The following is a 25,221-nucleotide window of genomic DNA, read 5'->3' on the forward strand; positions in this document are numbered from 1 at the left end:
TTGTGCTTATTCGGCAGCTTGTTTGCTAACAGGGAGATGGATATGTGGCGTGATAGGTGATCTAGCGGCGCAGCATTCCTTCCCTGATTTAGGGGGGAACTAAATCAGAGTAGTTGTGCCTCAGCGGCCACTATGAAATACAGCCGATGTGTTGGCGTAACTCTTCATTCCGCGCCGTCTTTGTACTCAGTCATGGAGGAAATCAAGATTTGTTAACTTCGTGTTAGTCATAAACACGTGTAATCCATTCCAAATTGGCCATCATAAAAACATGGGAAAGTTGAGAACTCAGGGTAGTGGCCTGCCTGGATAGGCTGTATTCACACAGTTGCATGTGACTTATCTGGCACAGTTACTGTAAGTGAAATATGGTTTCCATAGATCAAATTCCTCTGACAAATTATTCAATGGTTACGTACCAATGGCATGGTACGATGAAAGACGCTGAATGCATGTGCTTCTATTTGTAAATTATTTCATAGTCAATGAATCAGTTGTAAATTATTTGATACGAAAGTGCCCCCTGTGGTTGCCACCATCATGAAAACTATTTGGCAACATTCTGATTACATACTTTTTTCCTAAGTGTGCACTTGTATATTCTCCCTTATCGATTTAAAAGGAATAAAATGGACTTTTTTATAACGCTTGCGGAAAATAAAAAACTTTGTGTGTAAATGCAACAACTCTACAAGTGTTTATCCTCCATTACACCACTGACTTCAACCATAGTAGTTGGCTACAGCACAAACAGATCTGAGACCAGGCTCCCGAGTGGCGCAGCGTGGGCTCCCGAGTGGCGCAGTGGTCTAAGGCACTGCATCTCAGTGCTTGAGGCGTCACTACAGACCCCCTGGTTCGATTCCAGGCTGTATCACAACCGGCCGTGATTGGGAGTCCCATAGTGCGGCGCACAATTGGCTCAGCGTCATCCGGGTTTGGCCGGTGTAGGCCGTCATTGTAAATAAGATTTTGTTCTTAACTGACTTGCCTAGTTAAATAAAGGTTAAAAAAAATTGTAAATAAAAAAATGTGCCATCCACTCTCCTGACATGACTGGGCCTTTTTCCTTCCAAACAAACTCTGATATTACCGGAAACATACAATGGCTTATTTTTTTCTTTGACACTGGGCTACATGTCTCTTAGACTCACCACATTTGTATTTATTGTGGATCCCCATTAGCTGCTGACAATTAAGGCAGTTATACAAAAATTATTTTAATAAAAGTTCAATTTGTCTTAGTCCAAAAAACAACTGAAGAAAAGGAACAGAGTGGGCTAGTCGGCTCTGGAGGAAGGAGAGGCTGAGGCAGGCAGGCAGGCAGGAAGGCAGGCAGGCAGGTTGGGAGGTATGTCTGAACTGAAGACAAAACAAACGACAGGTTAAGGAGAGTAAAAAGCCAGGCTGAAGACAAAGACAATATAACTTTACTGGTGAGCCAAGTTACCGCTCTAGTAAGAACAACGATCTGGCGCCGGTGGAGAGCCATGCCCAGGAATTAGTAGTGCAGGTTGATGAGAGAATAGGATGCAGCTGCGTAGGCAGGAATCACTGGAAACAGCCCGCAGCTGCACAGGAGAGGCAGATCCTGAGCACGCCCCCCGATCCACTCCAGACACACCCACATAATGGGGACAAACACACATACAGATACAACAGACAAAGAGGGGACAAAACAAGGAGGAAGGGAAACAGAAAAGGGAGAGACAAGCTGCCCACATAACAACATTCACAGATTTCACAACACACTGTGTACCCTCAGGCCCCTACTCCACCACTACCACATATCTACAATACAAACTACAAAATCCTTAAATTGAATTATGCCAATAAATGTTGTTTTAAAATTAATCTAGTCGTACCTCCTTTCTTTCGTGATAACTTACCTGCAAGAACTTGAGTGAAATCCATAGTGTGGCAAGAAGCCCTTTCATTAGTCAGTGATAATGATGACCAAGGTGACAATAGGCCATTAAAGAGGTTTCTGACTATTTATAATGGGGTTCAGAAGGCTGGTACAGTTAACTCCGTTTTTTGGGTATACAGATAGCCTGACCTTGTCCCTCAATGCAGATAACTGGTACCCACTTTAGTAAAAGTAACAGGTCAAGTCTTACTTTAGCTTGGGGTAACCTGTGTCTTGCCAGCCTAGAGTCAGCGTAGACTAGAATAGATGATGCAGAGACAAAGCCAATGTGATTTACCCATGCGGTAGAACAGTATCTCCCCCCGTGGTCTCTCTCAGCATCCAGCCACATTTCAAGTATCCCAAAGGTGACGGCGGCGGCAGAAATAAACAGTCAAATTAAAGTCAGACGTAATGAAAGCCAGCCAAGTAATTGCCGATCAAAGCTTCTCTATTTCTCATGTTCTTCTTTTCCAATCTAGCCGCTATCAAGCAAATCTCAGGTGACACCGGGACAGGTGGGCGGCCGTAAACATGGCAGCACTTCTTATTAAGTTCTCATGTTCCCTCGTTTTATTGTGCTCGGACTGCACACCGCCAGTAATAATAATTAAAGCCAAACCCCCTTTATGAACGTGATTTATGCACTAATTGAGAGGAAGAAAAGGGGGAGAGCATATCTGCGGCGGCCTTACTTATTTGTTTTAGCTCAGAGCCAGCCAAGCAATATTGCATTGTGCTTTTGGTGGCCCATAATTTGATCTGATAATTATAATTCATAGAACATTTCAGAAAGATAAAACATTACCCAGGCACTTGTTCCTAGCAGGAACGGGGGGGGGGGGACAGACGACTCACTGGCCTTTTTCCATCAATTACTTTATTTCGCTTTACGAGGGGGAGAATTACAACCATAAACAATGCAGCAATACCTGTGGGGGAGTAGATAAGAGACAGCAAAAGTGGACTTTGTTTGAACCAGAAGTAAAAGAGAAATAATTTTGGGATGTGACGGGTTGGTCTGAATAAACCGCTCAGTCAACATTCCCTTCATGGTTAGCGCTTACCGAGTGAGTAGCGAGCGATGGCGCCACGTGAAACAGTAACTGGCCATGGGGGTGAGGTAAACTGTAGTTCAAATGCAAAAACAAGCCATGCAGACAATGACAAGCTCCAGGAACATCTGAGTTGTAGCGAGCGGCCTTGTTCCCGGGTCCCCTCGCAGCTCTCTGTTCACCAGAGATGAGAGTTGAAGGGAGAGGATGAAAGAGATGGAAGTTACAGAAGTGCGACTCATCAGTCAAACTGGAAGGCTGAAAGCTCTAGAGACATCCTGTCATCGGCTGGTTAATTACTCTCAGCATCTTGATCACCCCTCTGACAGCTTGACTGTGCACCAGCCTTGCATGTTGGTTACAGCTCTGTCGTGGACGCTATGGATCGGTCCATCTCATGCCATGGAGATAAGAGGGGGATAAGAGGGGAGCGACCATTTGAGGATAGTCTGAAAAGGGGTGCTTGAGTAGACTGAATCACAAATATATACACTGAGTATACAAAACATTAAGAACACTCTTTCCATGACATACACTGACCAGGTTAATCCAGGTGAAAGTTATGATCCCTTATTGATGTCACTTGTTAAATCCACTTCAATCAGTGTAGATGAAGGAGAGGAGACCGGTTAACCATAGAACTACTAAAGCAGTCATTTTGACTGCTAATTAATAATTTGTACTTATTACTCTTTAATTGTTTAAGTCATGCCCCCCTCTGTCTTTGACTTTTCCTAAATAAGGCTATATAACAAGTGTTAGGAGGGCATGTCATTTTTTGAATGGTTTTCCCCCATTGCCCCTCCTTCTCCTAACAGTAGGGCCTGCTACTCTCCTTCTTCTGACAGTTGAAAGTGCAGTGCCCAGCTGAACTATACCAGAACTATACCAAAACTAACTTCACACATATAACAAAATATTAAATAAATTAAGTAAAGTATGATGGGGAGAAAGGGGGAGAATGGGTTAGTTGATGAGCGAGGGGAAGTGAAAAATGTATAATTGTGTAATCACCAATTGTGAATAACGAACAGGGTGGCCATTCTATTGTATTGATCCATTCTAATTATAATCGTAAAATGGTATGTACCCTATATCAGCCCAACGAATCAAAGCAGTCTTATCAGTCTACTCTGGCCTACTTGTAGTAGGCTACACACTGAGAGTGTACGTAATTGTACATGCTGAACGACTTTCAATATCTGGTTAAATATCCACATCGGGCAGCAGGTGAGTGAGTGTCAGAGAATGTGGTGATTGGGCTTGTGGAACCTTGCGCTGGCAAGCGGTGAAATGTCACCATGGAAAATTTCTTCACTTCACTGTCATTGGCGAACAAGTTGCTTGCAAAGAAAACAAGTCTGGCTGGCACCATGAACAAAGTGAGAAGGGAGCTCCCTCCCTCCGCGCAAAATAAGGCACCTGCACAGCCGTTGTACTTCACAATGGTGCTGAAGAATTACAAGACAACAGGAACACAATAAAGGGAGACAATTATGCACTACAACCAAACAAACATATGTCAAAGTGTGTCAAGCAAGTGAATGTTACAAAAATTGTGTCAACTGTTAGGACAAGGGATAACAGCTAAATTAAATCTAACAGATGACGTTGCGTGAAGATACATACCACCCGACAATAATTGACCATTTTTTACTCCTGTCATATCGACATTTATATTAAATATAATGGCATTATTGCTTTTGTACCAAGTTTCACTATTTATCATGGCCACTTGGCGTCTTTTTGTCACGTTCGTTTAAGGACGGGTCAGACCAAGGCGCAGCGTGAAATGCGTACATGTTTATTTAAATGATAAACACACGACAAAACAACAAACCAACGAAACGTGAAGTCCTAAGGCTACACACAAAACAAGCCTACTCACGGAACAAGATCCCACAACTAACGAATGCCAACAGGCTGCCTAAGTATGATTCCCAATCAGAGACAACGAGCGACAGCTGCCTCTGATTGGGAACCACACCGGCCAACATAGATCTACACATACTAGATCATACACCGGTGGAACGGGCACGGACCACAGGTCTGGTGCGAGGAGCAGGACGGGCCGGGCCGGACTGAGAACACGCAACCCTGGCTTGGTGCGGGGAGCAGGCATTGGCCGGGCCGGACTGGGCACACACACCACTGGCTTGGTGCGAGGAACAGGAACGGGCCGGACCGGACTGTGAAGGCGGACTGGAGGTCTGGAGCAGAGAGCTGGCACAACCCGTCCTGGCTGGCTGCCCACTTTCGCACGACACGTGCAGGGTGCTGGCACAGAACGCACTGGGCTGTGCATGCGCACTGGCGATACATTGCGTTTCTCCGCATACCTGGGTTCCTCTATTAACCCCCGCTCCTTATATTGCCTAACCAGCTCCTCTCTCCGTGCCTCTACTTCCTCCTTCTCCTTACGAGCCTCCTGCAGTGCCTCCTCTTGAATGGATCTCTCCCGCTCTATTCTATCTATCAGCCCCCGTAATATGGTGGCCTCCTCTCTTACCCTGCAGATCCGATCCTTCTCTCTCTCTCGGCACTCCTCCTCCAGTGAGGATTCCTCCGGGAGCCCCCACGAGTTAGGGAACAGAAACTCATCGTCGTCGTCATCCTCCGACTCCTCAGTATAATACTGTTCCCACTCTTCTTCCCATGGTCGTAGGGACTCAATCTGGAAACCCACAGGGTGCAGTGGTCGGGGCTCTTCTCTCTCGCTCCCCGACCACCCCTTTAGCCCCCCCCAAAAAAAATGTATTGGGGCTGCTTCTCGGGCTTCCTCCTCGGCCGGCTTCTGTGTTGCCGTTGTTCCTCTCCTGCCTGGGCTTCCTTCTTCGCCCAGGGTCCTTTTCCCGCAAATATCTCCTCCCAAGACCAAATCATCCCCACCTGTGTCCAGGGTGTTTGCTCCTGGGCACGCTGCTTGGTCCGTGTTTAGTGGGATCTTCTGTCACGTTCGTTTAAGGACGGGTCAGAACAAGGCGCAGCGTGAAATGCGTACATGTTTATTTAAATGATAAACACACGACAAAACAACAAACCAACGAAACGTGAAGTCCAATGCCAACAGGCTGCCTAAGTATGATCCCCAATCAGAGACAACGAGCGACAGCTGCCTCTGATTGGGAACCACACCGGCCAACATAGATCTACACATACTAGATCATACACATAGATATACACAACATAGAATATACACACCCTGACTCAACATATAAGAGTCCCTTGAGTCAGGGGGTGACACTTTTGACCATGCGTCTTGGTGGTTGGGGAATTTTTATTTGTATTTTGTTGATAGAAATAAGCTGTTACCGTGTTCCAACACATATGCTTTCTGTTTCATAGTTGTAACAAAGGCACTCCACAAATAAATTGACTGAACACTTGAATTGTGGCATTTGTTGTTGTTGTTTGTTTTTACATATAACCTACAATAATGAAAATGCTACTGTGTTAATTGAAATAAAATAAAAATCGTATTTTAATGTAACCCAAGGCCTTCATAAACACAACCAAATCATCATTTTTGTGATAGCGTATATGAAATATATTAATTATACTGGGGGGGTTGCAACTCAATATTAGAAAGGTGTTCCTAATGTTTGGTATACTCAGTGTAGTTCCTATTCAATCAAAACCCCTAACTAGCTTCCCGATTACTCCAAACAAGTTTCATTTAAAAAGGTCATTACTTTTGCACTACAAGAATACACCAAGTTGTGGATTCATACACTCAACAAAACAATATGTGTAAACAGGAACAATAATACTCAACATTTTATGCAGGGGGAGGAGAGGGCAGGAGAAGAGCAGAGAGATGAGGAGAGGCCAGGCCAGGAGCGAAGTAGAGAGAGGAGGTGGCTGAAAGGGCAGGAGGGTGAGGAGGTCAGAAGAGGAGCAGAAGGAGGAGAACACGAGGACTTCTAAGGATAGATGTCCATTGAAATAAATCCCCATTGAGGGATTATTCCACAATAGAGAGGGAACGGGCCAGAAAGAGATGCTGGTACGTTGGCTTCCATGCCAAGTGTGTGGGAAGATATGTAAGCTAACATGGGAACCAGAGAGAACCATCAAAGTTCTTAGTGAGATGGATATTCTATACAGAGGGCTTCCTCTCTTGGTGCTGTTGTTGTCGTATCAAGTTCCAGCTTTCCTACTTGATTCAGTATACAATTGAGATCCAATCCACCTTATTATTGTCATCATCGCAGAAATTAATTTTACAGGTTTACTTGAATAGGGCCCATAATGTCTGCCTGTCAGATGTGCTTAAGTTTCCCAGCTACATAAAAAGGGTTGGGTGGACGGGAAAGTCCTGTATTGTGAATTGTAATCCTGTTGTCGCTTGTGTTAATTCTACATGTGTTTGCGTAAATTATACATAAAATTGTAAAAATATAGATTTTTTTTTATGTGCTAAAGTTGCTGTCACCCCTGGTTCAATTCCACACATGACTCGTTTCAGGAAACTAGGCGTATGTCGCGGGTCACTACTACACGGGAGAGCCATTTGAACGGAAACTTTTATTTTTTATCAAAATGCGTTTTTGGGCAGAAATGCCTTCTGGAACATGTGAACTTTCATGTGCCTTAATAACAAACTTGTATGCCATCTGTAAATACGAATACAATTGTTAAATTACAAGCCTAGTTGGTTAAGCCACAGAACAAGACACCAACCTTCCAACTAGCCATGATTGTGACTGAGATAATGAGTGGGCTGGACATGCCGAGAGAGGAGTTCGGATTCTGTCTATTTGAGCTGGTCAGTATGTGTAGGTAATCCTGTCTAATGCGGCTTTTTTTAATGTATCGTGTAGTGGAGCTGCATAATTGTTGCTCTCCACTGTCTGGAGGATCGAGTTTTGAAATCAGTGGAATTAGAGTATGATAGCTAAAGAGATGGAGAAAACACCTGTCTCCGGATTACATCTTCAAACTAAGGGCAACCATGGCATCCGTGACAGGGAGACGCGTCCATCATGCATGATGTATACAGGTAAGATAATCTAGCTAGCTATATTTTCAGATATTACACATTTCAAATTTTTACAGAAAGTGGTTTCATTTCAAGTTAAAGTGTACTGTTAGCTAGCTAGCTAACGTTAGCTGGCTGGCTCGCTAGCGAACGTTACGTGTATGATGTTATTATTCGTATCTCAGAGCCATTTGTTTTGCTAGTTAGAGCCTAATGTTAGGTAGCTAACATTGAACCTGGTTGGTTAGCTACCAGCAGATTCATGCAGGGTAGTAACGTCATGAGTCGGCACTATGGTTAATTGTTTAACTAGCTAACGTTAGCTGGCTGGCTCGCTAGCTAACGTTACGTGTATGATGTTATTATTCGTATCCCAAAGCCATTTGCTTTGCTAGTTAGAGCCTAATGTTAGCTAGCTAACACTGAACCTGGATGGTTAGCTACCAGCAGATTCATGCAGGGTAGTAACGCCATGAGTTGGCACTATGGTTCATTGTTTAACTAGCTAACGTTAGCTGGCTGGCTCGCTAGCTAATGTTACATGTATGATGTTTTATTCATATATCAGAGCCATTTGCTTTGCGAGTTAGAGCCTAATGTTAGGTAGCTAACATTGAACCTGGTTGGTTAGCTACCAGCAGATTCATGCAGGGTAGTAACATCATGATTCGGGACTATGGTTCATTGTTTAACTAGCTAACGTTAGCTGGATGGCTCGCTAGCTAACGTTACGTGTACGATGTTATTATTCGTATCCCAAAGCCATTTGCTTTGCTAGTTAGAGCCTAATGTTAGCTAGCTAACACTGAACCTGGTTGGTTAGCTACCAGCAGATTCATGCAGGGTAGTAACGTCATGAGTTGGCACTATGGTTCATTGTTTAACTAGCTAACATTAGCTGGCTGGCTCGCTAGCTAGCTAACGTTACGTGTATGATGTTATTATTCGTATCTCAGAGCCATTTGCTTTGCTAGTTAGAACCTAATGTTAGCTAGCTAACACTGAACCTGGTTGGTTAGCTACCTGCAGATTCATGCAGGGTAGTAACGTCATGACTTGGCACTATGGTTCATTGCTAGCTAACGTTACGTGATGTGTATGATCTTACACGTTGTTTACCTAGCTAGGTTCATTGTTTACCTAGCTAGCTAGCTACATGTCGTAACAAAAGACTCCACTATGCAAGTAACCATTTCGGGTGCTTTCGTAAATTCAGTCTGAGTATGCCAGATCACTGAATAACTGATGAATTTACAAAAGCACAACATCCGTTGAATATGGCCGGTGTCAGTAAACATTGGCAAAAAAACATAATTAAATTGTTGCCAGCGGACCTGGTTAGACTGTTTTCATGTTATCCAGAGGTAAACAATGAACCATAATCCCATTTTTGTGTGTAAAAGTAACCAATTAGCTAGCCAATTAGCTTGGGTGCTTGACTGCCATTGTGAGGTCAGAACGCTCGGATCAACCCTGCTCATCGGCAAGAGTGTCAAGTGTGCGCTCTGAACGCTCAGAGAACGAAACTAGATGGGTGGAGCTAAAGCTTAAGAGGGTGTGAGCGATGCTGAATGGGTGTAGACAAAGAAGAGCTCTTCACTTGGGGCCAAAACATTCAAAGGCCATTTTCTCAAAAGTGAGAGTACAAGTTTATCAACTTTCAAAGCAGAATTACTTTCCCATTGTTCCCTTAAATGCAGTGTATGATATACAATTTTGTAGCTCGGTGTCTCTGCTTTTATCCAATGTAAAAAACACAATTTCAAATTTTGCTTCATAAGACCAAATTAAGGCGGTCGGTCACATATCTCTCCTTCTATAGCTCATTCCATGTGAAACCGGAGATCAACCGATGAGTCATTGTAGAGCCAAGCGGCTGAACAGTCTCCCACTGAACTGACGAGACACCATTAGTTTAGTCGAGCTAAATGCCAGCTTCCTGACCGAAACGGCAATCCAATTCTTCTTGCTTACTTGTTCTTCTTCACTGGTCATAGAGATCCTGTCTGAGGGTCACTGATCCCTCCCGATCCCATCTCACCTTGGTCCTGAACAGCCAACCGAACCACTACTGATTAAGAATAGACCAGCTTGTAGAGTGGTGCAGGAATTACTTTGTCCTTGAATACAAAAAAAACAAAGGATGTTATTTTTTACTTCAGAATCTGGACACCTTTTATTGATTCATATTCTCTCAAACAAAGTACATTGACGTTGAACTTTGAACATTGCATATTATTTCAGCTGTTTAAGCACAGTCTTAGATAACAAACTATATTGGAACTTCAACACGTATGGAAAATGCTCTAAACAAAAAGGATTACAAATACTTACTTTTTTATTTCACATAGAAAAACGCATCATGACCCCCCTCTTGAGACGATCTTTCAAGGACAGCATGTTTGACGCAGATGTTAAGCTACAGGACTGTTTTGCTAGCACAGACTGGAACATGTTCCGGGATTCTTCAGACAGCATTGAGGAGTACACCACATCAGTCACTGGCTTCATCAATAAGTGCATCGATGATGTCGTCCCCACAGTGACCGTACGTACATACCCCAACCAGAAGCCATGGATTACAGGAAACATCCGCACTGAGCTAAAGGGTAGAGCTGCCGCTTTCAAGGAACGGGACTCTAACCTGGACGCTTATAAGAAATCCCGCTATGACCTCCGACGAACCATCAAACAGGCAAAGAGTCAATACAGGTCTAAGATTGAATCATACTACACTGGCTCTGACGCTCGTCGGATGTGGCAGGGCTTGAAAACTATTACAGACTACAAAGGGAAGCACAGCCGCGAGCTGCCCAGTGACACAAGCCTACCAGACGAGCTAAACCACATCTATGCTCGCTTCGAGGCAAGCAACACTGAAGCATGCATGAGAGCACCAGCTGTTCCGGATGACTATGTGATCACGCTCTCCGTAGCCGATGTGAGTAAGACTTTTAAGCAGGTCAACATTCACAAGGCCGCAGGGCCAGACGGATTACCAGGACGTGTACTCCGAGCATGTGCTGACCAACTGGCAAGTGTCTTCACTGACATTTTCAACATGTCCCTGACTGAGTCTGTAATACCAACATGTTTCAAGCAGACCACCATAGTCCCCGTGCCCAAGAACTCTAAGATAACCTGCCTAAATGACTACCGACCCGTAGCACTGACGTCTGTAGCCATGAAGTGCTTTGAAAGACTGGTCATGGCTCACATCAACAGCATAACCCCAGAAACCCTAGACCCACTCCAATTTGCATACCGCCCCAACAGATCCACAGATGATGCAATCTCTATCGCACTCCACACTGCCCTTTCCCACCTGGACAAGAGGAACACCTACGTGAGAATGCTATTCATTGACTACAGCTCAGCATTCAACACCATAGTGCCCTCTAAGCTCATCACTAAGCTAAGGATCCTGGGACTAAACACCTCCCTCTGCAACTGGATCCTGGACTTCCTGACGGGCCGCCCCCAGGTGGTAAGGGTAGGTAACAACACATCTGCCACACTGATCCTCAACACGGGGGCCCCTCAGGGGTGCGTGCTCAGTCCCCCTCCTGTACTCTCTGTTCACCCATGACTGCATGGCCAGGCACGACTCCAACACCATCATTAAGTTTGCCGACGACACAACAGTGGTAGGCCTGATCACCGACAACGATGAGACAGCCTATAGGGAGGAGGTCAGAGATCTGGCCGTGTGGTGCCAGGACAACAACCTCTCCCTCAACGTGACCAAGACAAAGGAGATGATTGTGGACTACAGGAAAAAAAAGAGGACTGAGCACGCCCCCATTCTCATCGACGGGGCTGTAGTGGAACAGGTTGAGAGCTTCAAGTTCCTTGGTGTCCACATCACCAACGAACTATCATGGTCCAAACACACCAAGACAGTCGTGAAGAGGGCACGACAAAGCCTATTCCCCCTCAGGAGACTAAAAAGATTTGGCATGGGTCCTCAGATCCTAAAAAAATTATACAGCTGCACCATCGAGAGCATCCTGACTGGTTGCATCACCGCCTGGTATGGCAACTGCTTGGCCTCCGACCGCAAGGCACTACAGAGGGTAGTGCGTACTGCCCAGTACATCACTGGGGCAAAGCTTCCTGCCATCCAGGACCTCTATACCAGGCGGTGTCAGAGGAAGGCCCTCAAAATTGTCAAAGACTCCAGCCACCCTAGTCATAGACTGTTCTCTCTGCTACCGCACGGCAAGCGGTACCGGAGTGCCAAGTCTAGGTCCAAAAGACTTCTCAACAGCTTCTACCCCCAAGCCATAAGACTCCTGAACAGCTAATCATGGCTACCCGGACTATTTGCACTGCCCCCCCACCCCATCCTTTTTACGCTGCTGCTACTCTGTTAAGTATTTATGCATAGTCACTTTAACTCTACCCACATGTACATATTACCTCAACTACCTCAACTAGCCGGTGCCCCCGCACATTGACTCTGCAACGGTACCCCCCTGTATATATAGCCTCCCTACTGTCACTTTATTTTACTTCTGCTCTTTTTTTCTCAACACTTTTTTTGTTGTTGTTTTATTCTTACTTTTTTTGTTTAAAATAAATGCACTGTTGGTTAAGGGCTGTAAGTAAGCATTTCACTGTAATGTCTGCACCTGTTGTATTCGGCGCATGTGACCAATAAAATTTGATTTGATTTGATTTGATTTGATTTGTTTACCTTTTGCTTTATCTCCTCCCTGTCTGTAACCTACAATAAAAATATTGACAGGATTGTAAACATCTCAGGTAAAATAGTCAGAGCTCAGTGTTTGTGGGTACAAATAAGTGTACATCATACAACTCATCTCCACTTTTTTGGACGAGTTGCATACAATGTGTGTGTTTTTTTGTGTCTCCGTTGTCATTCATCCGGTGTACTCTATTCCTAACACAAGCCAATGAATATGCATCCAGGAATTTATTGCAGACTTTCTGTTGTGTTATGTTATATTTGGGAAACCTTGCCTTAGGGGACAAGATAGTACACATACAAAAGCGTACCATTAGAAAAGGTACAAATGCCTTTTTAGGGTACCACCACAGCTGTTTGTTTCTTTTAAGTGGCAAAATGTACTTCTAAAAAACACTGTAGGGTGTAAAACCTTATTTGCATATTTCCCAGGGTGCCTTTAACGTGAATTGTAGGGTTACCAGTACCACCCATGACTGTGTTTGCTAGTGACAGAGACAGCATTGTTGCATTCAATGGCTTTCAGTCCTGTAGCCTTCAGCAAGTGAGTGCCTAAGTTAATAGTTTATCATTGAAATTAAACTCTTTATGACAACACATTACATATATCATAAGGCCATACTTTGACAGCCTAGTTTTACCTTAACACTAGATCCGCCAAGACAGTCAATCTGACCGTTTTCAATTAATTTCAATAAAAACGTTGAACCCACCTGTCCCTGACTTTTCCTAAATATATGTATTTTACACTCTTGCAGTACTTTCAAATAAATATCATAAAATATTAAAACCTTCGAAGCAGTTCATTCTCAAGGCGCCATGACGGTCAAAATGACCATATGCATATTTTACATTAGAATAGCTGGCCTCGAGGAGTACCAAAAGCCACCAGTGTAATCAATCCATTTAACTATAAAATCCTGGACCATTGGACCCCCCTTCGTGCCAATGTCATTTGGTTGCTTTTACGAAGGTCTTAGGTAACAGTAGAATACGAAATGTAAATATTTGAAATAACATAACATGTTCATTAGTTTATGCTATTGTAGGCTATATGTAAAAACGAAAAACCACTGAAAACTGAATTTCATACCTAACCCACAAGACATGCGGTCAATTAAGAAAATATCAGAAAATATCAGTATATGTGGTCAATGAAGAAAATATCAGTATAAGCGCGAAGCGTGTTTATGAATAGGGAAAATCTGCACAAAAGCAATAACGGCCATATAAATAATATATGTCGACATGACAGCGGTCAAAAAAAGTATATTATGGTCAGTTATTGCACACATTATTTGCTGCCTCGCTCGTGCTTACAGTATGGTGTGCGTCTTCACGCAACAGTTGGATCTCATTTAGCTGTTATCCCTTGTCATAACAGTCACCACAAATCTTTGTCACTTTCACTTGAGTACAACACTTCCCACAAACAAGTCACTTGTAGCTTAAATAGGTGTCTTGGGATCTGTTCCGAGTGCATCTCCACCTTGCAGTTTCTCCTCCTGGGGAGCTGTGCGCAATTTGGCTTGTTAAATGGCTCGCATGGAATCTTTGCTGCTGCCTTGGCCCTCATATGTCTCTCACATAGCTGTAATATTCATATGTGTCAGCATACTGAATTGTAATTGGATGCATTCTACCATCATATCATACTGTGCTATGATTGGTTAAGACCACCCAGGTGGTGAGGTCATTCTAAAGATGATCATGGCCAGAGACACATGAACATGCCAGTTATAGCTAGTTAATAAAGAGCTACGTTTATAAAGATCCTGTCGTCCTGCATTTTATTATTTTGTACAAAGCATACAAAACAAGACAATAGCGCGTATGCCAGACTCTTGATGAAGTCTCTCCTGCTCATGATGTTGTTCATGCACTGCTTGAACAACAAGTTTGCGTTGATAGCAGCCAAGGCAAGCATGTTGTAGAACACAGCAACAGGCCAGCAACGAGTTCCTCCATTCACCTAGTATAGACTGACAAAATATTATCCAACACTCGCTCACCTGCTGCCCGTTATGGATCCTTTCCCAGATATGGAAAGCCGTTCAGTATGAATCATAATAATCATCATCAGAGATGTCATGATCCATTTCTTCCCCACCATCTGAGTAATTTTCATTCAGATTTTGTAGCAACGCTAACGCAGCATGTGCATCCATTTGTTTAGTTTTTACCATTGTAAATTACGCACGCTCTCACTGTGTAGTGTACTCCAAGCAGGCCTAGAGTAGACGAGTAAAACTGCTTGGATTCGGTGGACACCGTTTTGAGATTATAATTAGGATAGATTAATACAACAGAATGGCCCGCCGTGTTCTTCATTCACAATTGGTGATTACATAATTATGCATTGTTCGTATTCCCTCACTCATCAACTCACCGTTGTATCTTCGGCAAACGTAATGATGTTGTTGGAGTCGTGCTTGGCCACACAGTCGTATAACTCAAGTTCTGTTTGTGATATTAAGATTCTAACAACGACATTATGTTATATAGACTTATTTACGAAAAGTCAAGGACAAGGGGGACATGACTTTAAAAATGACAGAGTAATTAAACATTTACATTTGTTTTGTGTAATTGAGATGCGTGATTTGAAGGAGTCAGGCGCAGGAAGGTAAATCACATTATACAGAGTTTATTCCGTAATCCAGCGTAACCAGTCCAGTGCACAGAACAGGCGCACTGGAACAAACATGCACACGGGAAAATACCCCGGCAATACAAAATACTGAAAACCGAGCTACTAAGAACAATCACCCACAAGGACAAGGGGGGCAGAGGGAACACCTAAACACATACTAATGAGGGGAATATGAACCAGGTGTGTGTGATTGAAAGACAAATGGAATGATGAGATATGGAGCAGCAGTGGCTAGAAGGCCGGTGACGACGAACGCCGAAGCCTTCCCAAACAAGGAGGGGAGGCAATCTATGGCTGCACCATGCCAATGAAATCAACTTGTTAATTTAGCTGACATTACAGGCCCTGCCCTACCACAGTCAACAAACATACACTACCAGTCAAAAGTTTGGACACACCTACTCATTTAAGGGTTTTTCTTTATTTTTTTCCTATTTTTTACCTTGTATAATAATAGTGAAGACATGAAAAAAACTATGAAATAACACATATGGAATCATGTAGTAACCAAAAAAGTGTTAAACAAATCAAAATATATTTTATATTTGAGATTTTTCAAAGTAGCCACCCTTTGCCTTGATGAAAGCTTTGCACACTCTTGGCATTCTCTCAACCAGCTTCATGAGGTAGTCACCTGGAATGCATTCCAATTAACAGGTGTGCCTTCTTAAAAGTTAATTTGTGGAATTTCTTTCCTTCTTAATGTGTTTGAGCCAATCAGTTGTGTTGTGACAAGGTAGGGGGGTATACATAAAATAGCCCTATTTGGTAAAAGACCAAGTCCATATTATGGCAAGAGCAGTTCAAATAAGCAAAGAGAAACAACAGTCTATCATTACTTTAAGACATGAAGGTCAGTCAATTTGGAACATTTCAAGAACTTTGAAAGTTTCTTCAAGTGCAGTGGCAAAAATCATCAAGCACTATGATGAATCTGGCTCTCATGAGGACCGCCACAGGAATGGAAGACCCAGAGTTACCTCTGCTGCAGAGGATAAGTTAATTAGTTACCAGCTTTAGAAATTGCAGCCCAAATAAATGCTTCACAGAGTTCAAGTCACAGACACATCTCAACATCAACTGTTCAGAGGGGACTGTGTGAATCAGGCCTTCATGGTCGAATTGCTGCAAAGAAACCACTACTAAAGGACACCAATAATAAGAAGAGACCTGCTTAGGCCAAGAAGCACAAGCAATCGACATTAGACCGGTGGAAATTTGTCCTTTGGTCTGGATTCCAAATTGGAGATTTTTGGTTCCAACTGCTGTGTCTTTGTGAGACGCAGTGTGGGTGAACGGATGATCTCTGCATGTGTAGTTCCCACCATAAAGCATGGAGGAGGAGGTGTTATGGTGTGGGGGTGCTTTGCTGGTGACACTGTCTGCGATTTACTTAGAATTCAAGACACACTTAACCAGCATGGCTACCACAGCATTCTGCAGCGATACGCCATCCCATCTGGTTTGGGCTTAGAGGGACTATCATTTATTTTTGACCCAACACACCTCCAGGCTGTGTAAGGACTATTTTACCAAGAAAGAGAGTGATAGAGGGCTCCATCAGATGACCTGGCCTCCACAATCCCCGACCTCGACCCAATTCTACAATGTAGAAAATAGTAAAAAATCAAGAAAGACCCTTAAATGAGTAGGTGTGTCCAAACTTTTGACTAGTACTGTACATGCTCATTTCCATCTGAAATTGTTGCCCCACAATGTTTTAGCAAAAACCTTACTGCCGTAAACAACAGTCTTTATACATTTCACCTCGTTTATCGGCATTTCAAGCGATGTCTGCTAACTAACTACTCTGACCAACCGATACTTACAGATGTATAATTAGTTGACTGTTAGTGTTCGGTAGTTAGGATGACGTCTCCTTGGCAACTCACAAGATCTTCAAAGACCTGACTGATATTGTAAAACCCACCACCATGCCGTCTCAACAAGTGACTCTTGAGTTTTGTTTACACATCCACCCCAATTCCGATGTATAGGCATATCTGATACATATCTGATCCCAATGTGTAAACAGCAAAAAAACATGAACCAACACTTAAAGGAACAGCAATATTAAATGAGCATTGCGTTTCTGTGCTATTTCAGTGGCTACATTAGCATGGCTGTGAGAATATTTTTTTTCTGTGAGAATATTATTTTTTTTACTTCCCGCGGCTATGTCAGTGTGAATATGCAAATCTGATGAGGACCACATGTAAAGCTGAGTGTAAACATAGCCTTGGTATCCCACATTAGAAATGGACAGACAATACCAACTGTGTGGAATGCTAGTGGTATAGCATTGCCTACATACACACACCATTTGTATTGCTTTCCTTTTTGAAAAATCTGCCTGGAAGTTGGGCCCTCTACCTGTTTTTGCATACCTGCATCTTGCTTAGGAACTGCTTAACTCAATAATATCAACGCCTCTACCTAGGTACATCAGCCCTGTGCGACAAACTCGGCCATCGCTTGTGTTGGAAGCTGTTATAAAGCAGTATTAATGATATTCCCGGAGCACAGGCCACTGAGAACACAGCTCCCCTAATCAACAACGACCCTGGGAGGACATTTTCCAATAAATAGTGCAATTAACACACAATTAGGGGCCCACATATTGCATCTCTTTATTACATTCTACCAATTAACAGTCAGGGGAAACCTAATTTGTATTGGGTTCCATCTGTCATGGGCGCAACTTTGGTTTTAGAAGTGGGGGGGACATAATGTAAAGCTTTATTATTGCAGATAGATTGTGGCTTCCATCAATGTAATTGTCTGCATCATTTCCAATCCCCCATATATTTTTTTGTAAATATATATTTTGTATATTTTTATATTCCCCTAACCCTACCATCCCTGCCCTAATTGGAGTAAACTATTAGACAACAACATTTAGGCTTCAACTTCCAGCTTATACAAACGATATACATTTTACGAACACAGTATATTTTACAAACATTATCTTTTGTTTGTTTTTAGTCCCATCCTTCAGCTCCATTCAACCCCTCCCATCTATCTCTGAACACCATCCAGTTTTGATTTATATTTGCCATATATTTTTCAACTGCGCAGTGATGTTTCAAAAAAGTTCTGAACCTTTCCATTCTCATAGATTCTACATATTGTAAATTAAAAATATTTTTTTTTGCTAAGAGTATTATTATATTATTGATCAGTTGACTATTACTTTTTAAATCACCCAGCAGTGCTATTTGCAGAGGGGGACATAACTTGGCAGGGGGTATGTGGGTCCTGCTGAAATTTTGGGGCATCTGAAGCACATTTCCTGCATTTCTACACAATCTAATATGACCCTTCTAGCCATCTCTATTTACAAAAAAAAGTAAGTAAAAATGCCCAGAGTCATCAAGCTAGGTAAGAGATTATTAATTATATTATTATTAAGTAGGTTTAAGTGATTAATAAGACTGAACTAGATCAATGCAAATTCAATAATCAATATTGTGTTGCACCTTTAACCAATAGCCTAACAACTTAACAACTCCTGCAAATATAGTACAAAGGCAACTTTTGATTGTCTGTAAGACATCCTCTATTTCAAATTTCAGCCAGACCGCCCAGCCAACCCGAGCCGCCTACACGCCCGACCCCCACCAGTCTAGTCAATAACTCAACTTCCTTCCCATCTTTTTTTTTTTATGTCTCAAGGGCAAGCTTTGGAAAACAAAAGTTGAATGAAAACACACATACACATTAACACACAGAAACAGTACATATCATTTATATCATAGGCCTAATAGTACTGTAGAGCTCTTTTTACTTGCACATAATGTAGCTGGGTCATCCCGTCCTTCCCCTAGTGGTCAACGACCCTGTAGCGCCCTAACCCAACACACCCCACTCAGCTTTAGGATCTTAGTGAAACATTATTATTGGTTTCAGCTGTGTTAGGCGAACGTACAACAGTACAGCAGACCCTCAGGGCCAGGACTGAGCAGCCCAGCAGCTAGCGATTGCCTCAATAGGTACAGTAGTTCTTCCTTTAAAAGTTTTGAGCTTATGCCGCGACCGTTTGTTGTAGATGGTGGCAGATTGTGGTAAATTTCGTCATTCTGTCATTGCACCACACTACCACAAGTGAGAGTTAGAATGCTGATCTATCGGTAGTCTAAACTGTGGCACAAATTGACTATCTTTTTTGTAAATTTATGGAGGTGTGACTGTTTCAGTCCGAGAGTCTCTCTTCTCTGGCACTAGAGTCCTGCATCAGGCAACAAAAACAAATTGCTGGCAGTGGTCCTGGAGTTGAGAGAGAACTTGGGTAAATACAATGACGCAATTACACCTGACATGTGGACTGACGATTTTCAAAAATATGCACGGTGGGCTTTTGGTTTCTCTCCCTCTAAAAACAGAAATAAATAATTATAAATAACAAAGTGGCTTTATTTACCACAGTGTGAAAGAGTGATAGCCCCTCTATATAAAGTGAGTTTCTGAAACACAGATGTGAAGAAGAAATGGAATGAAAGAGTCCAGCGAGGATAGGGAGGGGAAAAACGTGTAATGTATTTGATGCTTGTACTCTAAGGTTTTACATTTCTAACTCAATATCACAGCCAGATTTGCCCTAACGAAAAATGCATAAATCCCTGCAAATATATTGATTTATTATAATCCACATAATAATTGCTAAAGACAATCAGAAAGAATGTGTCTTTAACCCTGCATTATAATTTAGGCAATTTAATACATTTGTTTAGGCTTGGCCTATTTAGTAGACTATTTCGCAGCGTAAATCTATATTTGTCAGCATAAAGCTGACTCACTCATTCGTGGCTTTGGATCAAAATAAATAAGTACCAACATTCTTTATGATAGTCTTTAATAAAGAAATGTTTTGACCAAGTTAATCTGCTCATGTTGTGTGTGTTCAATTCTTTGTGACATTGTGGTTACACTAACAAAAGACCCATCATATCTGGCCCTGTGCCCTCTCTGAATCGTGGCATTGAACATTTTAGCAGGATTCTTTCTCTTCGCAACTGGCTACGTGATTATTGCAGCTCAATGGGTGTAACTTTTGTTGACAATTTCGATACCTTTTGGAAACAAAACATGTTTTATAAGGAGGATGGGATCCACCCAAATCATTTGGGTTCCTGGATCCTTTCACAGCATTATAAGGCTAGGTTGAGACAATTACTTATCAATGACCCAAGCACAGCTCAGCTAATCCATACCATTGTGACGCAGAGTTGTCAAAATGCTTCAGCAAATGTACATTACACCAGGGTCGTTGGTAGACAGAATGTAAGTAACCTAATTTATGTCCCTCTAACTGCCCTGAATGCCTCTGCTGATCCTACATGTATTGTATGCAGTAATCATGTGCCTATGAACCAGATTTATTCTGTTAGCACTTAGGCGGTGTGCCATTGTAGGAAGTCCACTGTGTGCAGCTCACCCTGCACTAACATAAAAAACATGAGCATATCTAGTTCTGCTAAGCTTCCACGTAAAGCAATGAAAACAAGTAAGCATCCCAGAAGAAAAGTGCTCAAAATAGCCCACTTTAAGATATGTAGCTTAAGAAACAATGTTCATGAAATCAATAATTTGCTTGTAACAGATGACATTCATATTCTGATTATCTCTGAAACTCACTTAGATAATACCTTTGATGATACAGAAAATATACAAATGCCAATGGTGGAGGTGTTACTGTTTATATTCAGAACCACATTCCGGTAAAGACTGGAGAAGATCTCATGTTAAATACTGTTGAAGTAATATGACTACAGGTTCATCTGCCTCACCGAAATCCCATTATGGTGGGAAGCTGCTATAGCCCACCAAGTGCTAACGGTCAGTATCTGAATAGCATGTGTGAAAAGCTTGATAATGTATGTGATATCAACAGAGAGGTATATTTTCTGGGTAATTTAAATATTGACTGGCTTTCATCAAGCCGCCCACTCAAGAAAAAACTTCAAACTGTAACCAGCATCACGACTCAGGATATGACCCAGATGCAGACACAGGAGGCGGATAGTTCTATTCTCCGAATATTTATTATAACAAAGGGGCAGGCAAAGGGTAGGTCGAGGGCAGACAGAGGATCGTGATCCAAGGCAGAGTCAATCAGGGACAGAACGGCAGGCAGGCTCAGGGTCAGGACAGGCAGAAAGGTCAGAACCGGAAATACTAGAAAACAAAAATGTATTATGGATCCCCATAAGTCAGAACAAATACTTATTTCACTTTTATAATATTCCTGTTGCTATTGTTATATGTAAATACAAGACATGTGTATGTAGAGGGGTAACTTTCTTCACTAGTTCTTACAATTTTGTACAATGGTGTGATTAGCCTACCAGTTGGGATAACTGTAATGTTAATTCTCTTGAGAGGACTTATGGTGTGTTATTTTTCTCGTATTGTCAATTGTGTATAGAGATTGTTGACATTACTGTTTAATGTAATATTGTTTATTGAATTTACATTGTAGTAGTTTTCTATTTCTTTTAACCTGTTTCCCTCTGTACACAGACCACATGGATACTTTGGTTCATCATTCAACTCCTAGACTGGGCTTCTGTGTCTGTCATCACTCTTTGACCAGAATGCACATTAGAGAGCACCAGACTCTGTTTTAATAATATAACTTATTTTGAACAAAATCCAGGAATGAGTGAGTCACTCAGCCCTATGCTGTTCCAGCTTCTGTTGCTTATTTGAGTGTTTTTTAAATATCCTACTGCAAGCCTCATGCAACCGCAAAATGTCGGATAAAGAAATTTCACACAAAATAATAGACACGTATTTTTTCGACTTTGTCAGAAGTTGTAACTGGACCATGTAACACGCATATAGACGCATATACAGTATTTGTTCATCAACATCTTTATGCTTTCATTAATAAAATAATGAGAAAAAAGACTCTGTTTCTGTCAATGAGTGATGCAACCCGAAAAAGTGTTAAAGACAGAGTTAATGAGTACTTGAGGTCACCGAGAAAGTCTGGACATGGCCTGCTCTCCCTTATGTAAGGAATTAGGCACTTACTATGTTTACTATGTAGGATACAGTAAACATCTTATTGTCCTGCTGGTTTTTACCAGACTGCACAGTAGCCTAATAAACATATACATTTTAAAACAGTTTAAAAAAATAGAATTCAATAATATATTTGTACCACAGTAGAGTAGTGCTTTTATTTTTAGAATTGAGTTCTCGGTTTACAGTAGTGATGGACAGCTGGAGGCATTTTGAAAACATGTTTTTAAACACTTGTTTTCACAAGTGTAGCAGGTTGTGAACTCTGCAAACAACATTTCCACTCCGCGAATGAGAATGGTAAATGACTGTAATTAATACATTGGAACACAAAAGTAGCCATCCACCCATGATGGGCTAGTAACAGGACAATAGACTCTTGCCAAGAAGGAGATCAACAAGAAGGGTAGGAGGAGCATTGTATTTAAAGACACTGCACAGTAGCCAATAAACATGCATTTTGAAATAGTAAAAAAAAAAAATGAATTCAATAACATATTTCTACCACGGTAGATGCTGTGTTTTTGGTTGATGGCCAATTTTAAAAACAGTCTAATGCATTCGCAAATTCAATTGCTTTAGCCGACATGTTGCGGTTCATTCATTGTTTAATTATTCAAGGCTCCTTTCTCTTCTCTGTGCTGGAGTTCTTTTAAGAATACAAAAGAAGCCATCCACCCAGTAGGACCAGACTTTTGCCGAGTTTAGGAACTTTACATTTATTAATGGATGTTTGCGAGGCATGTCACTTCTCCCATCTCTTTTGCATAGCCCACCAAATTCACTGTTTTCTAACCACATCTGGATGGATCCATTATGAATTACTGTGGGAATAAATATCACTGAATGACAGAAATATGGGAATAAAGTAGGCTAATAAAGGCAACAAATCGTTGCTTACTGAAACACCCAAAGTCCTCCAATTGTTATAATAGGATTTGAAGCAATAGCCTAACTGCGTGTGGTCAACTATTTCAGCACCGTTTCGTGCTGCTCTGAGACAAGCATGGGGACTGGTCTTGATAAATCAATCAGATTTTTATTTTCACTGAATCTCTGTTTGGGTATTGGTTAGCCTACAATTAGGGTGTGGAAATGTTAGGATTATTTTGCTCTTCACTCGCAGTCACTTAGTAGCCTAGGCCTACTCCTGACCAGTCACGTTGTACAGCGGCATATTTTCCTAACGGAAACCCTGAGGCCTACATAGGCTACTGTAAAATGCTTTTTTTTTTTTTGAAACACCATAATATTAATCAATTTAATTAAGCTAAATTTATGTCAATAAGTAAGTTACGCTAAAAAAAGCTACAGTAAACAGGACTCTTAGGCCTACAGCTCCATGTCATTTCAATAACTTAGCTTCTCAAAGATGCCCTCTGGTGGTCAAACTAGCATTAACTAGCATTAATGCAACAATGGCTGACAGTTAAATAACGTGCCATAGAATTCTGCGGCACCCCTCAAGTGTGCTGCAGTAACACGCAACTTTTAAAGGAACAACCACTGTATCTCCCGTGACATGGACATGTTTTCAATTCAGACTCCTTTTGTCATACAGTATTCCATATAAGGCATCCAGACCTTATGAAAGTTGCACTGTATACCCTTAATCTTAAAACAAATCTAGTGATACTGTACATAACTTGACATTTCTTCCATACATTGTGGGAGGATAACCAACCTTCCAATTAATGGCAATGCATTTATTAGCCACTATAAATGCTAGGTTACACAGTTTCTTCTGATAACAGTCTCCAGTATCAACATGTCCAAGCAAACATATGCAAACATACCACAACATATGCAAATATGTCCCCTTTTGTGCTTTACACCTCCAGCAGAATAATACAATTTCTGAGTGCATGATATTCAGTTTCACTGGCATATAGTATATTCTATGGATGGTCTTAAAACTGCAGTAATTTATGTATGAGATTATATGAAAATGACTGGGCATTCTAACATATCTGTATCCATTCATCATCATCAATAGCATCTCCCAGGTCTTCCTCACATTTTTGTTTTACATGTTTTGTGTCATCGGGAAAAGCCTCTATCAAACCTTGATACAGTTTGGAAATCAACTTTGGAGGTTTGTCAGACTACCTTAAATTAGCATCTGGCTTGTCCAGTGTTTGCTGGACAGAGAGAATAAAGTGTTGTATCTGCAAAAAGTCACCTCACCTCTGTCACAGACTGGTCTTTCCTGGCTGCCTGACCCTGCTGAGACCCCTGTCACCATCTGATCCTCCTAAAATGAGGCATGACAAAGAATTACCTTGGTGTACATTTATACGTTATATTATCCAAGAATATAATTAATGGTTCAATAATTGAAATGACCATTATTCCCAGATCCCAGACCGTAGCTTTAAGCTTAAGCTGCTGTCCTGTAGCTACTGTAGGTCTACCCATCAATTCAAGATGGAACTTTGTAACATTCACTGAATATACTGCAAAATTCACCTGAGCTCCGTAGACTGGTCTTCCCTGGCTGTCTGACCCTCTGGGACCCCTGTCACCATCTGATCCTGCTAAGACATGATGAAGACAGTGTTGTGTACTAACTGCACTAGAGGGCTGCATTCCCGCGGGATACCCTGCGGGTCCCGACAGAGATCATTGCAGCGCGGTTAGCATTGTTCATGCTGCAGGGCATTCAGACAGACGACTTTGGGATAAAAACATTTTTGTTGTTCCACAGATTATTTGGAAACAGTCCTCGTTCTGATTTCTATGCGTTAGCCTACATATTGTATTAAAAGCACATATTTTTAGCATATTCACACACTCAGAATTCACTGCGTCAACTTCAGTAGCCTATCTCTCCTAGTTGGGCGTGAGAGTTCAAGTGTGCCTAGTATGTGTGATCTCATTGAAATA

The 25,221-nt window shown here is 41.9% G+C and overlaps 1 long non-coding RNA gene across 1 annotated transcript; it reads right to left on the bottom strand.

Annotated features, from left to right (window-relative positions):
* Positions 1 to 1,533: 1,533 nt before the first annotated feature.
* Positions 1,534 to 24,563, bottom strand: LOC123482230. Its single transcript, XR_006657614.1, has 3 exons — positions 24,523 to 24,563; positions 9,920 to 10,065; positions 1,534 to 1,571 (listed from the first exon to the last, which is right to left on the bottom strand). It is a non-coding gene; the product is annotated as an uncharacterized LOC123482230 (long non-coding RNA).
* Positions 24,564 to 25,221: the final 658 nt, after the last annotated feature.

Source organism: Coregonus clupeaformis, chromosome 29, assembly GCF_020615455.1.
Source record: "Coregonus clupeaformis isolate EN_2021a chromosome 29, ASM2061545v1, whole genome shotgun sequence".
In the NCBI taxonomy this organism is placed as follows: Eukaryota; Metazoa; Chordata; class Actinopteri; order Salmoniformes; family Salmonidae; genus Coregonus; species Coregonus clupeaformis.